Consider the following 16,788-nt stretch of genomic DNA (forward strand, 5'->3'; position numbering starts at 1 on the left):
GATCCAACCCATTATCTTCATGAAGAATTCCCTAAGATCTCTCTGCCTTAGTGGAATGAACCACAAAAAAAGTCATACCCTAGCATATTTTATGCCTTATCAACAGTCATCGATAATAATTTCAAAACAGGTATGAGGCAATAATACTCCTGGCCAGTTTATCTTGTAACCATAGATGATTCTCCAGGCTTTTATCGTGTAACCAAACCTGAATGCTGATACCTGGATATGTCTGAGACAGCATCTCAGACTTATTGTTATTTTATTTTAAAACATTTTTGTAATCCACCTTTTTCTCCGAGGTGATTTCAACCATTATAAATTCAACAATTTGGGCTGCAATCCTATGCGTGTTTAGACAGAAAAAAAGTCCTACAACTCCCAGCAGTCCCTGGCCAGTAGGGGATGCTGGGAGTTGTAGGACCTTTTTCTGTTGAAACACGCCTCGGGTTGCACCTTTACTTGTACTTGCATGTTGTGTGGCAAGGGCAGGCATTCTGTGGTAGGTCTGTATTAATAGCTAATGCTCCTTCTATGTGCTCACAGGATTATAACCTGGAATGGCCTGCAGCTTTTCTTTTCTTGATCTTTTCTTCTTTTACCACTTTTTTTCTTCAGATATATTTTTGGTTTCTCCAACTCAGCCTTCTCCAACCTGGTAACCCTCCAGACATGTTGCACTACAACTTCCATAATTCCCAGTCAGCATGGACAATGGGAAGTTGTAGTCCAACATGTCAGGAGGGCACTAGGGTGGGGAAGGCTGCTTTAATTCTTCCAGATCTTCTTTAGAAACAAAAGATGGCAACCTCACGTTTTATGTACATGTTCCATGTATTCCATTTTTTAGTCAGGCCAACTAGATCAAAGCAGATTCCCAGTATAATAAGACAGTGCCCTGGTTCACATGTAAGAGAAGCAAATCATGGGTTAATTAAACCACAGTTTGCCAGGGTTGCATGCCACCACCATTTTGAATATGCAACCTCCAATTGGCCCGATAGGAGGTTATTTCATGATGTGCAAGTCCTGATGCTATGGATTAAACATGGGCTAAATAACCCACACTTAACCTATGATGAGTTCTTAGTTAACTGTGGGTTTTTAAATCCACAATTAACCCATAGAGTTAAAATGGCAAGAACCAGGCACTTTCTGTAGCAAAACATTGCTTAATTAATCCACAATTTCTCACTGTTACATGTGAACAGGGCCAATCTTGTTAAACACACACAAAACAGGGAAGTTATCTCTTGTCAAATTGGTTGTTTTATTCAGTTGACCAAAGTAAGAGACAGAGATTAGGGGTTGGATCTAGGGATGTAGGATAAATCCATTTGGGGGGTGGAGCTCAGTGAGTTTTCACTGGCTTGTCCCCCTCCCGCCGCCAGACTCTGGCTCACTCACCCACAAGCTGGCCCAGTTTGGCACGTGATGAGTCACGGTTTTTCAAGCGTTTTTTAAAAAATTGCTCAAATAGCGATTTGCACAAAATTATGGCCATAAATAGTGCAATTTGAGCAAAATTGTGGGCATAAATGCTTTAATTTGCACAAATTGAACCATTTACACCTGCAATTTTGTGCAAATCGCAATTTGAGCAATTAAAAAAAAACACAATAAAATTCCCAGGTTTTGGGAACTAACTTGTGTCTCAACTCACAAATGCAAGGGGGCTCCACAGGGATCCATCAGGCCCCCAGAGGGCCAGATTTCCCCATGATGGACAATCCTAGTTGGATCCAAATTTAGGCACATGCAACTGATATAGCGGAAGCAGACTTCCTTGCCCCTCCAGCCCCCTGAAAATGCTACACAGGCATTCAGGGGATCCTGCTGAATTGGGTAAGCTGAAGCGCAGCGGGATCCCCCAAAATCAAGTGGAGGCACCTTCTATGAGCAGAGACCTTCTGTCCACTGAAGGCAGATCCTGGATCCAACCCTTTCTCTATAAAAAGCATTCACTTTAGTACTCATAAGAGCATGTAGGAGCAAAAGTAATATTGATAGATGATACACAATACCTCAAACTAAGTGTAGAGAAATCCTGAGTAAGTCTCACTGTGCTCAATGGGGTTTGCTTCCTAGTAAGTGGATTTATGCCCACTTACCTGGGAGTAAACCTAGCTGAAATCAGTGGGGCTTTCTTCTGAGTAGACATGTATAGGACTGTGCTGTTAGTGTTTTGGAAAACTGCACACTTTATTCTCTGTATCATAGTGTGACTGCACTCTAAGCCACCACAGCCTTTAAGCTTATCAGCAGCCTTGATTAAACACGGAAATACAACAGCAAGTTAACCACTGAAATACAGTAGTGTCTACACAGGGGATATTCAAAAAGTGAAACTCCAAAGAGGCATTGACAGGATATTAGAAAAATGTTTTAAACTCATTGCCTGAATAATTGGACTTGCCTGGACCAGTGGTGCTGATAAGATTTCCTGTGTCACAGGGGTACATTTACATAATTATTCTCCTTCCTGGAATAGGTTTGATGAAATTCAGCTTCACACATGGTTGTTTGCCTTTCTAGCCACAAATGGCATTTAGGTTATGGGAACTGTGAAGTATCAGGAAGCCATAGTTGTTCAACTTCACTAGTCAGTCATTTCACCTCTTCTTTAATCTTTCAAGCAGGCAGGTATTGTGTCATATCTTGCATAATATTGCCCCCTCATCACATCACTTTAGGCTTAAAATTGGTGTTATGGACTTGCAGTGTGTATTATGCCCTTCTTTGTGTTGTATTCTGGGTCCATCACAACATCCAAAGAAGTTTCACATGACTTCTGCCTCTAAAAAGTATTAGATATCAATATAAAATATTTTAGAGAGGTGTAGTAGTGAAGATGAAATCTACCCTCTTCTTGTGTCCTTAGAACCTTGTTTATTTCCATGCACTGTCCACTTTTCTCAAGAGAATGATGACTTGTGACTGGTGTGCATATCTGCCATCTGGATAATTTAGCTCCCAGGTTTTTGGAAGGCTTCCCAGTGGACTAGCTGACAGCTTAATGATGTTGCAACTCTTCGCTTTTGAATAGCAAATCTTTTTGGAGAGGGGAGGATTAGAAAGGAGTCTTATGCTGCTGTTATTTTTCTTTGAAGAGAAGGTTGAATTGTTTTATGAAAAAAAATTGGCCAAATACTTCTCATTCTCCCCCCACACACAGACACTCCATTGTCTTGTGTCAGCTGGGAAGCTGGAAAATACTTTCAGTCTAATTGGTGTGTTCTGGTGAAAATGAAAACAAAAATGCATAGTATGCATTTGCTTTCAATAATGTTTTATTACTGACATAGCTAACCTTTCCTATATAGTCCAAACAATGAGGATATTAGCCACTGCACATTATCCTTAAAGCTCTTAGACCAAATTCACACATGCCACTCAAAGCACTTTGGAGCATGTGTGTATGAGAGGCAGAAACAGAGTTTCTAAATGTCTTTGTATCACATTTTAAAATTAATGGATGGTGATGCAGGAAGGTGGATTTCCAATCTCATTCCAATGTTTCTTTGTTTAAATATCATCTATAAATAGCTATATTGTATCAGAAGTGGATTTTCACCTCAACCATTTTATTGACACTTGTATACATTTTGGAATGGCTTCCCCCCCCGCAAAATTGAACATCTCCTCCTTATACAGTGTATTAAGATTTATTTTTATAGGGCTGAATCCTATGAGATCTGCCCTTGATGCTCCACACTGGATGCTCTGAACTTGGAAGCTTACCAGCATCCAGTGTGCAGAGGGAGGTGTGGCAGAGGCAATTGCCATTTCCTCCACACCTCCTGCTCTGCATTTTAGATAGAGAGGCTAAACTGGGGTGCTGCATAGGGGGAGGGAAGGAAGCTGGAGGATACTACATAACCTGGCCTCTCCAGTCCCCCCCCCTTCCCTGCCACAGAAACACCCATTTTACCTCCTCTCCGAGTTTCTTTAGCAACCTTGGAGAGGCTGGCATGGTTCTCTCCATACTGGCTGGGAGGGGGTGGGGAGCGTAGATTCCTGGGTCTGAGGTTGGAGCGCTGGAATGTGAGATAACCTATCCCCCCGCCAACATTGTCTAGGGGCTATAGTATTGCTCCCTTATTGTACTTTTAGACCACCCAATAATCAGAGTTCTCTGGTTGGTGATGTACAGGTATATTAAAAACATACAAACAATAAATAGTGATAAAACAGCACATAATAAGTTGAAGATAAAGCTAGCATCAGAAAGTAAAAACAATGCAGTACATAAAACCAAAGTAAAACCAGCAGCAAAATAAAACAGTGCAAAGATCTAAAAGCACTAAAAACAGTGCTTAAAATGCCTGGGACGATAAAAAGGTCTTCATCTGGCACTGAAAAGACCAGCTGTAGGCGCCAGGCAAGCTTTTCTGGGGATGGCATTCCACAGACGGGATGCCAACATGGAAAAGGTCCTCTTTCATGTAACCACCTGCCTCACTTCTCTTACCTGATTCCTCCTTCTTTCTTCCATGATGGTGGGCCTCTGCCACATTAACATTTCCTTTATCAACCCTCCTTTCTGGTCTCCAATGAAACTGTCAAGGTCAGGAAAAAAAACCCTTGTAAATGTTGCAGATGTGGATTTCTTTCTCTCTCTTTCTCCCCTTGCCTGCCTCTCCCCCACATTTCTGGTCTTAGATGACTTTCACCAGCACCCTCATCAGGTTGCTCATTTTACCTGAAACATTACTTTGTGCACTTAATACATTAGTGTTAATGTGCATATACATGCCCTATTGAAGGAAAATGACAAAAGTTTTTCCCAATCTTGTCAATTTCTCCAAAGACCACAGTGGCAGTGGCCTGGACAGTAAAGTTGGTGGGGAAGACACAGGCAGGTAATGCAGGAAGGGAGAGGACATCATGTCAGATGGCCACCAATCAAGTCATGATGGGATTTCATCCAAGCCGAGTTGTAGGGTAGCATGGACTGCCATCCAAGGTAGGCAAGTGCATATGTGTATTCTCCTGCACTAGCTGGAGGGGGTTGGTGACAATTAAATTGGGAAAATAACTCACATTAACTGAAAAGGAAGAAGATTCCAGATAGATCATTAAAAAGCTTGAAAATGTACGTGGTCTTAGTGCTTTCTTTAAACAGCATATAGAATAATGTCAACGTTGCACATTTTACTATCCATAGCAAAATAGTGGGCATGATACAGCCAAAGTTAAGCACTTTTAAGACAAATTGGTTTCAGTGGGAAAGAGCTACACACATGCATAATTATTCCACTGAAATCAATGTGACTTAAGGGTGTTTCTAAACTAAAGCCTCCTATAATAAGCTGGATGTAGAATTAAAATGTGGGTTCCATACAGCATTTAATCTAGTACTGTATTAACTAGGAATGCTCTTCTCCATAGCCAAGATCATTTTATAATGTCTCCTCACAATAAGTTCCATTCAGCAAGGGTCCCTGGCAACTTCAAATAAAGGCTTATTGCTTGCACATTCAGCCAGTTCTATTGCTTCTTATTGATCCTGTCTGGGGAATTAGTGCATGATAACTCTTTGAACAGCCTGTCTATGAATTGTCCCAGGTCAGTTACTTTTCCCACAGGGGATGGGTGAGGTGGAATTCTTTAATTACTGATTTCCTATATTATTATTTTTCAATAGTGAAATAACACTATTATAGAACTAAAGTAATAAAAGACCTCCACCCATGAGAAAATAAATTGGTCTGGGGCAATTCACTCACTAATACCCCAGCTGGGATCAACAGGAAGCAATAAAATCAGCTGAACTTGCAAAGTGGAAAAGTTGTGTTTAAAGGCTGAGAGCCACAACAAGCCTTAATTCTTCTTCATCTGTCTGCATTGGACAGGCTTGAGCTCTGGAACTACTATGGCATTTTATTGCACTTTTTTCATTTTGTTGTTGTTGCCAGAGTCAGGTCTGAAATATCAATGGAGAGGAACACAGAAAAAAACTGGAAGTCAGTGATCTGGAAGCAAAGTCATCTGGTTCTCTAAAAAGTGAGTGAACAAAGGATGGCAATTCCAAAGAAAGGGGTAGTAGAATGAAATCATGCTAAAATCCCTTCAAAAATACTTCTTAAGAGTTCCTCGTTGTGAAAAAAGGACACAATTTCTTGAAACCAACCAAATACTTCCAGTTAAGATGCTGAGGGTATTTTGTAGTAGCAGCATCAATACCAGCAAAGCAGTTGTTAGGTTGAGAGAGAGAGAGAGAGAGAGAGAGAGAGAGAGAGAGAGAGAGAGAGAGAGATTTTACTAGAGCTCTGTTCAGGTGTTCTGTTTTGTAGTTTTACTAAACATGAGAGGAGGGGGAAAGCACTAGCCCTGCTCCCTCCTCACACACTTCCATCACCTTCTACATGTAGAGAACAACTTCTGAAAAGGAGAGCATCCTGTACCTGTGGTACGAAAGAAAGAAAGTCACCCTCTATGTGGAGAGGGTGATGGAATTGTGCAAGGAGGGAGCAGAGCTACTGAGCTCCCCCTCCTTGTGTGTTTAGTAAACCGACACATGGAATGCCTGAATACCGATAAATACTTGTGCTTTTGTATTGTAGTTGCATGAGTGTTACAGCCACCTGTTAGCTACTGTCCATGACATTACTGGTGATGAGCGACACAGTTTTCCATCTACACCCCTCCTCCTCAGCCATATCAGTGTATCCCAATAAATGTCCAGTACATATAAACTATTTTGATCCATAGAATCCCTTCTAACTCTGCAATTCAATCTCTGTGCTGTTTCTTTTGACTTGTAAGGGATAGGAGGCTTTCCAGTACTTTCCTGTAAATAAACCCATGACAGCATGTAAGAGAAAGAGAAAGAGGTCCTCTGTTCCCCTTTTCTGTCTCACCAACAGAGAGAGAGAGAGAGAGCGTGAGAATTTGTTACTAGTAGTTGGATCTGTGATGAGTATGAAATGCATTAAATGAAATGACTTATTGATTTTTTGTGGCTTTGCTTAGTTCTACTCTTTCTCCAAAAGTGTACTTGACTGTGAGCATGAATTATAGATAGATTATACAGAGGTAATATTTTATATTGCATCACATACTGACTTTGTCAGCAACGTTTATTTTACAGAGGTAAACAATGTTTATCTAGGTGAATGATTTTGCTTTGTCAGTAACCCTTGAGTTTACTTTGCTTTGATCCATTTGAATAATAATGTATTTATTTAAAAACGTATTTGCTCTGTAAAGGAATGCTTATAGATGAAGCACCCATTGTTCTTTTAGTCTAATGAGAATCATTTACACAACATCACAGCAATCATGAACAGAATGGGTAAAGCTAATCATCAGGGTATAGATAAAAAGATTGTTTGACAGATGTTTACATAACTCTAAAAAATGCTAGGGAAAAAGTATCAAGTGTTAGATTCCTACCTGCACTGTGAACTGCAGTATGTGTATGTTTGGCATCGGGGTGAAGGATAACTGTGAAATGTCCAGGAAAAAAAGAAATGATTTATAAGTTAAGCATTTCAGCTGCACAATAGGTTCTTTCTCTGTCCTAGATTCACTCTCAGGTTTCAACCTAAATTCAAATTACCTGGCTGAAGTGATGCATTTTGCAGGTAGAAAAAGCATAATAGCTACTCACTGATAATGCTGGAAGGGCAGGCAGAATATTTTGCACATGTCACAAACAGAAATACTCTACATGCAGTGGGCTCCTCCAGCAAGGAATGTGGCAGCAGGGAAGGACAGGGAAAGGCAATTGGGGTTAGATGACCATTAGGGACAAGTCATGAGAGAAGGATTGAGAGTTGAGCAGGCACTAATAAAACCATTACAGTTATTAGTGGGAGCTCTGAATAGCCCTTTTCTAGTCTCTGGGCCTCTACCAGGCCTTGGCCATCATCCAACTTATGATTAAAACAAGCACTGACAGAGCTTTCCCAAAGTCTGCTGTGGAACAGCTTTATACTCATGATTTGTTTTCATACCCAACAGCAGGATTCAACTACATATAAGGCTTGATGGACTGCAGCCACTCTCCACACCCACAGATCTCTGCACTGGGGGAATACATGTATACACTGGACACTTCATTTGTTTTAAGGAGAGAATCAATCCACATTAATTGGCACTTTCTGGGCTTCTTCCATTGAAATGAACAGAGATCCTCATGTGTGCGGGAGTTACATGTACACATCAAATGCACACAGATCTCAATCATAGTGGATATCTACTTGATTTAGAGGCTTTCTCTGCAATGCTGAGGACTAAAAGCAGGGTTTTCAAACATCTAAATGCGAAATAGTAGGAGCAGTATCCAGTACTGCCACTGTGCCTCTACTCACTCTGTTGTGCCGGCGGGACCAGTTGCTGGCACAACAGGAAACACCTAAAACAACTCTAGAAAAGAGTGGAAAGTCAGAAGACCTTCCATGAGCTCTGCTGACCTTCTGCATTCTGGAAATGAGCATTTTGTCTCATTTCTGGTTGCTTCAGGAACTGCTAGCTTCCCATTATGATGTGGATATAGGGCCACCTGTGAAAAAACTCTGGCAGATGTGGCTGGATTAATACACAGCTAGCTGGGTAAACCCCATAAAAGGGATGCTTCCAGATGAGGCTTTTATTGTGCAGTCACCTTGTCTCCGTTAAATAACTTTACAGTAGAGCTCTCATGTAAAGCTCTGATGTTCTCCCACCTCTTCTTCTGACTTCTTTCTTATCACGAAATATCCATGAAGGAGGGAAAGACAGAATAGCTGCACAGTGCCATTTGACTTTTAGCTCTAGGAGCCCTCCATCTGGAAACACCCTTGGATTCAAAGGAATATGAGAGGCTGAGGAACAATGATATTGGAGAGGCTGCAAGTGAGGCAAATGCCAACAATTATGGTGGCCTGCTTCAAGTGAGGAGAAAAGTATCCTGGAGATTCTTTCTGCATGGGGTGGGACATGACAACCTGTGGGGAGTTTGCAGGCAGCAGAGTGTAGAACGGTATTTTGGCTTGTTAGCTTAAGGAAAGGGGTTGAGGAGGTGAATTTATACAGGCAGGTGCCACGAGAATTGAACAGCAACAACAACCTGCTACTGTAACAAATTCCTATTTTAGCAAGTGGCTTGTGATTGTTGCCTCTTCTCTTCCAAGAAACATTTGAAGGGATTTTCTCTTTCATAAGTCCTGAAAAAGGAAGCCCTGGTATGAAAATCAGGTATTCAGTTGTGTACTCCAACCAGCCAGCTTCAATCTGATTTTTTTAAATGCCCCCTTAATATTCTCTGTGGCTATTTCTCGAAAGCAGCAAAGCAATAGCATTGTTCCAAGTTGTTGTTGACAGTTGGGCACTACCACACTGACAAAGAAGCATTCTTTATAGCAGCCATTGACAGTGCCAATGTGAACACAGCTTTTAAAGAGTGCTTATGAACCATTCCTAGGGAAAACAACAACTGCAAGCTATCTGGGAAGGGTCTGCCTCTCCTGAGAGATAGTTAATAATTATTTTTATTTAAATTCATATTATTTAAGTGTTTTCAGAAGGCTAATTGTATCCCTTATTATGTTTTTTAAAAATGTTTTTGGTGTGTACCTGGGTAAAACTATAATCTAGCTCTAAGTAAATTGAACAAGGCCCATTCACTGACTTGGTGACACAGCTGGAGTTAAATGCTTTGTATTCCTGGCTCCCACTCCTTTTTGTGGCTTGAATCCAAGTTTAAACTGGATCAGCTGCACTGGCAGAAGTGGACTTCCCCATCCCACTGCAGCCCCTCTGTTACGAGACTGGGGGGGGGGATAATTTTTCTTCCTGATGGACCCATTCTTTATGTGGGTTCCCCAGGAAAATAATTTCTGATAGCCTGCCGCCAATCAGGATGAACCTCCTGACACACCCTAGTCTCTCCTGCTATTTGGAGAGTTTCTGAGCCCTGTTTCCAAGGTCCCCTCCTTTCAGCGGAGACCTAGGAAAAAAGAAAAATGAAAGGTGCTGTGGACTTCCCTTCCTAAAGCCCAGAAATGGAGAACTTAACCAAAACCATTTTAAAACTTAAAAAACAAGTGGTAGCTTTGTAGCCATGCATTCTTTCACATGGGGAAGAACTCAGTGAGAAATCCCTTTTAAAACAACACAATATAAATGCCAAATGTCACAATATAAAAAGGAGTTTATTTAGGGGGAAAAGAGAAATGGCGGGGGGGGGGGGCAAGAAGGCAACAATCACTCATATACAGAATTCCAAATAAAAATAAAAAAGTCAGTCTACCTTATCTAATCACATTACCTACTTGAATAGAGTCTTGGGTCCCAGAGCATATGCTGAGTTTATTGCAGAAGGGATGGTCTGAGAGAGTGAGAGAGTATATCTGGCTTCCAATTAGACAGTATATAGGAAAGCTGTAGAAGGACTAAGGGGATCTTTTATGGGGGTCTCCACTCAGTAAAGCTAGCCTCTTTGCAGAGACTGATGGCTGATCAGTCCAATAACACCTCCATTTCTGATGTCAGTGGTCTAGCCAGCAAATTAGAAAATTACCTGGTGGCTGGACCCACCTTCTTAACAACTGTAACTTATGTCCCAAAAGCCCATGGTGGTTGGAACCAGTCAACCTATTCAAGAAAAGGAATTAAGGTTTTGTTCGTAGTCTGGAAGACAAAGAAGTGAGATAAAACTATTCAGGTTGCCCAGCAGGGTGCCAACTGACTAAATGCTCTAGGGAGTACTGTGGATCAATATTAGAAGTAGGGGATTGTCACACACACATCCCCCCCCCAAAAAAATGCTACACACAGACAGGAGACCCTGCCGAATGGGGTGAGCTGTAGTGTGTGTGGGAGGGGAGATCCCCACAAATTTGGCAGAGGGACCTTCCACAAGTGGAGCCCTTCCTCCTGAGGAAGGCAGATTCTACATTGAACCCTGTATATTTTAAATGTGGAAAAGGAAGGGGGAGGGACAGAATCTAAATAAATCTGTGATTCCCTCCCCCCAACCAGATTAAATAGACCACTCCACAAATGTAGACCTTTGTGCTTGGCAATTATGCTATGGGGGTACCACAGGGCTCTATTTTATCGCCTATGCTGTTTAACACCTACATGATACCCCTGGGGAAGGTTATCTGGAGGTGTGGGCTGAGGTGCCATCAATATACAGATGAGACCCTGCTCTACCTCTCTTTTTCATCAAACTCAGGTGAGGCAGTGGCTGTTCTGAATCAGTGCCTGGGCGTGGTAATGGAATGGATGAGGGTCAATAAACTGAAACTCAATCCAGACAAGACAGAGGTACTGTTAGTGGGTGGTTCATCTGCCTGGCTAGGTGATGTTCAAGCTGTTCTGGAGGGGATTGCACTCCCCCTGAAGGATCAAGTTCGTAGTTTGGAGGTGCTCTTGAACCCAGAGCTGTCACTTGAGGCACAGGTGAATTCAGTGGCACAGAGCACTTTTTATCAGCTTAGGCTGGTATACTAACTACGCCCTTATCTGGACAGAGATAGCCTAACTGTGGTTATCCATGCACTGATAACCTCTGGTCTGGATTACTGCAATGCATTATATGTGGGGCTGCCTTTGAAAATGGTCTGGAAAATTCAGCTAGTCCAAAATAGGGCAGCAAGATTGTTAACAGGGACTGGCCAATGAGATCACATTTGCTGTTGTTCAGTCGTGTCCAACTCTTCATGACCCCATGGACCATAGCATGCCAGGCCTTCCTGTCCTCCGCTCTCTCCCAGAGTGCTCAAGTCCATATTCATTGCATCAGTGATGCTATCTAGCCATCTCATCCTCTGTCGTCCCCTCTCCTTTTGCCTTCAATCTTTCCCAGCATCAGGGTCTTTTCCAGTAACTTTTCTCTTCGCATTAGGTGGCCAAAATATTTGAGCTTCAGCTTCAGTATCTGTCCTTCCAATGAGCACGCAGGGTTGATTTCCTTTAGGATTGACTGATTTGACCTCCTTGCAGTCCAGGGGACTTGTAAGAGTCTTCTCCAGCACCACAGTTCGAAAGCATCAATTCTTTGGCGCTCAGCCTTCCTTATAGTCCAGCTCTCACAGCCATACATTACTACTGGGAAAACCATAGCTTTGATTAGATGAACCTTTGTCGGCAAGGTGATGTCTCTGCTTAGAATCATAGAATCATATAATAGTAGGGTTGGAAGGGGCCTACAAGGCCATCCAGTCCAACCCCCTGCTCAATGCAGGAATCCAAGTCAGAGCATCCCTGACAAATGGCTGTCCAGCCTCGTCTTGAACGCCTCCAGTGTGGGAGAGCCCACCACCTCCCTAGGTAATTGGTTCCATTGTCGTATTGCTCTTACAGTCAGGAAGTTTTTCCTGATGTTCAGCCGGAATCTGGCTTCCTGTAACTTGAGCCCATTATTCCGTGTCCTGCACTCTGGGATGATCAAGAAGAGATCCTGGCCTTCTTCTCTGTGACAACCTTTCAAGTACTTGAAGAGAGCTATCATATCTCCCCTCAGTCTTCTCTTCTCAAGGCTAAACATGCCCAGTTCTTTCAGTCTCTCTTCATAGGGCTTTGTTTCCAGTCCCCTGATCATCTTTGTTGCCCTCCTCTGAACCCTCTCCAGTTTGTCTGCATCCTTCTTAAAGTGTGGTGCCCAGAACTGGACACAGTACTCCAGATGAGGCCTAACCAGTGCTGAGTAGAGGGGAACTAGGACTTCCCGGGATTTGGAAGCTATGCTTCTATGAATGCAGCCCAAAATAGCATTTGCCTTTTTTGCAGCCACATCATATTGTTGGCTCATATTCAGCTTGTGATCGACAACAATTCCAAGATCCTTCTCGCTTGTAGTGTGGTTGAGCCACGTATCCCCCATCTTGTAACTGTGCATTTGGTTTCTTTTTCCTAGGTGCAGAACTTGGCATTTATCCCTATTAAATGTCATTCTGTTGTTTTCTGCCCAGCGCTCCAGTCTATCCAGATCACTTTGAATTTTGTTTCTGTCTTCCAAAGTATTAGCTATCCCGCCCAATTTTGTGTCATCTGCAAATTTGATCAGCATTCCCAGCACCTCCTCCTCCAAGTCATTAATACAAATGTTGAAGAGCACTGGGCTTCTTACTATGCTGTCTAGGTTTGCCATAGCTTTCCTCCCAAGGAGCAAGCGTCTTTTAATTTCATGGCTACAGTCACCATCTGCGGTGATCTTGGAGCCCAAGAAAATAAAATCTGTCACTGCTTCCATTTCTTCCCCTTCTATATGCCAGGAAGTGATGGGGCCAGATGCCATGATCTTCGTTTTTTAATGTTGAACCAGCTTTTGCACTTTCCACTTTCACCCTCAACAAGAGGCTCTTTAGATCCTCTTTGCTTTCTGCCATTAAGGTGGTATTGTCTGCATACTGGAAGTTGTTGTTAATTCTTCCGGCAATCTTAATTCCGACCTGTGATTCATCCAACCCAGCGTTTCTCATGATGTACTCTGCATATAAGTTAAATAAGCAGGGCGACAATATGCAGCCTTGTCGTACTCCTTTCCCAATTTTGAACCAATCGGTTGTTCCATGTCCGGTTCTTACTGTTGCTTCTTGACCCTCATACAGGTTTCTCAGGAGACAGGTAAGGTGGTCTGGTACTCCCATCTCTTTAAGAGTTTGCCACAGTTTGTTGTGATCCACACAATCAAAGGCTTTAGCGTAGTCAATGAAGCAGAAATATACATTTTTCTGGAAATCTCTTGCTTTCTCCATGATCCAGCGAAGGTTGGCGATTTGATCTCTAGTTCCTCTGCCTCTTCAAAACCCTTCTTGTACTTCCGGTAGTTCTCGGTTCACATACTGCTGAAGCCTAGCTTGTAGGATTTTGAGCATAACCTTGCTGGCATGTGAAATGAGCACAATTGTATGGTAGTTTGAACACTCTTTGGCATTGCCCTTCTTTGGAATTGGAATGTAAACTGACCTTTTCCAGTCTTGTGGCCACTGTTGAATGTTCCAAATTTGTTGGCATATTGAGTGCAGCACTTTAACAGCATCATCTTTTAGGATTTTAAATAGCTCAGCTGGAATACCATCATCTCTGCTAGCTTTGTTGTTAGTAATGCTTCCTAAGGCCCACTTGACTTCACTCTCTAGAATGTCCGGCTCAAGTTCCATGACCGCACTCTCATGGCTATCAGGGACATTCAGATCTTTCCTGTATAGTTCTTCTGTGTATTCTTACCACCTCTTCTTAATCTCATCTGCTTCTGTTAGGTCCCTGCCTTCTTTGTCCTTTATCATGCCCGTCTTTGCACAAAATGTTCCCTTGAGATCTCCGATTTTCTTGAAGAGATCTCTAGTATTTCCCATTCTATTGTTTTCCTCGATTTCTTTGCATTGTTCATTTAAGAAGGCCTTCTTGTCTCTCCTTGCTATTCTCTGGAAATCTGCATTCAGTTGGATATATCTTCCCCTTTCTCCCTTGCTTTTCACTTCCCTTCTTTCCTCAGCTACTTGTAAAGCCTCATCAGACAGCCACTTTGCTTTCTTGCATTTCTTTTTCTTTGGGATGGATTTAGTTGCTGCCTCCTGAACAGTGTTACGGACCTCCGTCGATAGTTCCTCAGGCACTCTGTCTATCAGGTCTAATCCCTGAAATCTATTCCTCACCTCCACTGTATATTCATAAAGGATCTGATTTAGGTCATACCTGAATGGTTTAGTGGTTTTCCCTATGTTCTTCAATTTAAGCCGAAATTTTGCAATGAGAAGCTCCTGATCTAAGCCACAGTCAGCTCCAGGTCTTGTTTTTACTGACTGTATAGAGCTTCTCCATCTTTGGCTGCAAAGGACATAATCAATCAGATTTTGATATTGACCATCTGGTGATGTCCATGTATAGAGTCACCTCTTGTGCTGTTGGAAAAGAGTGTTTGCTACGATCAGCATGTTCTCTTGTCAAAACCCTATTAGCCTTTGTCCTGCTTCATTTTGTACACCAAGGCCATGCTTGCCTGTTATCCCGGTGATTTCTTGACTTCCTACTTTAGCATTCCAATCCCCTGTGATGAAGAGGACATCTTTTTTTGGTGTTAGTTCTAGAAGGTGTTGTAGGTCTTCATAGAACCGATCAACCTCAGCTTCTTTGGCCTCAGTGGTTGGGGCATAGACTTGAATTACTGTGATGTTGAATGGTTTGCTTTGAATTCGTACTGAGATCATTCTATCATTTTTGAGATTGTACCCCAATACTGCTTTTCCCACCCTTTTATTGACTATGAGTGCTACTCCATTTCTTCTAAGGGATTCTTGCCCACAATAGTAGATATAATGGTCACCTGAATTAAATTCACCCATGCTTGTCCATTTTAGTTCGCTGATTCCCAAGATATCGATGTTCAATCTTGCCATCTCATATTTGACCACTTCCAGCTTACCTTGATTCATTGATCTTACATTCCAGGTTCCTAAACAATATTGTTCTTTACAGCATCGGATTTTCTTTTCACCGCCAGACACATCCACAGCTGAGTGTCCTTTCGGCTTTGGCCCAGCCGCTTCACTCTTTCTGGCGCTACTTGGAAATTCTCTCTGCTCTTCCCCAGTAGTATATTGGACACCTTCCGACCTGAGGGGCTCATCTCTTTTAGCCTTGTGATATGTTCCATGGGGTTTTCTTGGCAAGAATACTGGAGTGGGTTGCCATTTCCTTCTCCAGTGGACCACATTTTGTCAGAACTCTCCGCCATGACCTGTCCATCTTGGGTGGCCCTGCACGGCATAGCTTATGGCTTCACTGAGTTAGGCAAACCCCTTCGCCACAGCAAGGCAGTGAACCAGGAAGGGGAGATCACATTACACCAGTACATTTCCAGCTGCACTGGCTGCCAGTCCATTCCCGGGCCTGATTCAAAGTGCTGCTATTAACATTCAAAGTCGTTAATGGCTTCGGGCCAGGTTATTTGAAGGATCGCCTCCTCCCATATGTGCCTGCCTGGACCCTAAGATCATCCTCAGAGATCTTTCTCCATGAACCTCTGCCAAAGGAAGTGAGGTGGGTGGCTGTCAGGGTGGACACTGAGCCCATAGAATCCCAGAGTAGTTCTGATGCTGAGGAAGAGCAGTCACTCCTGGGAGAGGAGCACGCTCCTCTTTCCCAGGACCAACAGCTGACGGAGATTCCTCCCACCCACATTCCTAGTTTAGAAAGCAGTCCAGGGAGTGACCCAGCACAGATAGCAGACTGGGTGGACGCGTGGCGCAGACGCAGAGAGCGGCGCCAAATGGAGGGCGCGGAAAGGAGGCGTAGCGCCTGGTTCGCGCTCAAAGAACGGTTGCGCCCAGAGGATCCAAGGGAAAAGGGGAGGGATTCTCCCTAGTCCTTATATCCAGGGGTCTGCCAGTAATTGCCTTTCAAACAGGGACCAACTGTTCCAACTTAGGGCATAGGGATGCTGCTGCTCAGATCTAGTTGCTACATGTAGAGTTGTTAAGTTGTAAAAGAAGAATAAAGCTTTGAAAAGAATCCCTTTGTCTGTGTCTGGACTTGGCTACTGGATTAGACTGAGAGAGCCCTCCAAGGAGCCCTTGACAGCGGCTACCAGGAAGAGGGCCTTTTCTGCTGTGGTCCGCCAGGTGTGGAATGATCTCCCTAGAGAGGTTTGCCTGGCACGTTGTGCTGCTTCTGGCACCAGATGAAGACCTTTTTATTCTCCCAGTATTTTAGCATTTTAGCTTCCTAGTCTTTTCACTTTGGTGTTTTAAATCTGTATTTTAAATCTCTGCATTGCTGCTAGGTTTTATTCTGTTGTGTTGTTATATTCTGTTTTAAGCTTTCATATTTTATATTGTTTTATGCTGCACTTTG

The 16,788-nt window shown here is 42.8% G+C and overlaps 1 protein-coding gene across 2 annotated transcripts in view; it reads left to right on the forward strand.

Moving 5' to 3' along the window:
- Window positions 1-16,788, forward strand: part of CPM (carboxypeptidase M) — a 54,504-nt gene that overhangs the window by 19,999 nt on the left and 17,717 nt on the right. The gene's annotated exons all lie outside the window — the stretch shown is intronic.

This window comes from Heloderma suspectum, chromosome 7 (genome assembly GCF_057233095.1).
Source record: "Heloderma suspectum isolate Gila_16-S chromosome 7, 16-S_ref, whole genome shotgun sequence".
In the NCBI taxonomy this organism is placed as follows: Eukaryota; Metazoa; Chordata; class Lepidosauria; order Squamata; family Helodermatidae; genus Heloderma; species Heloderma suspectum.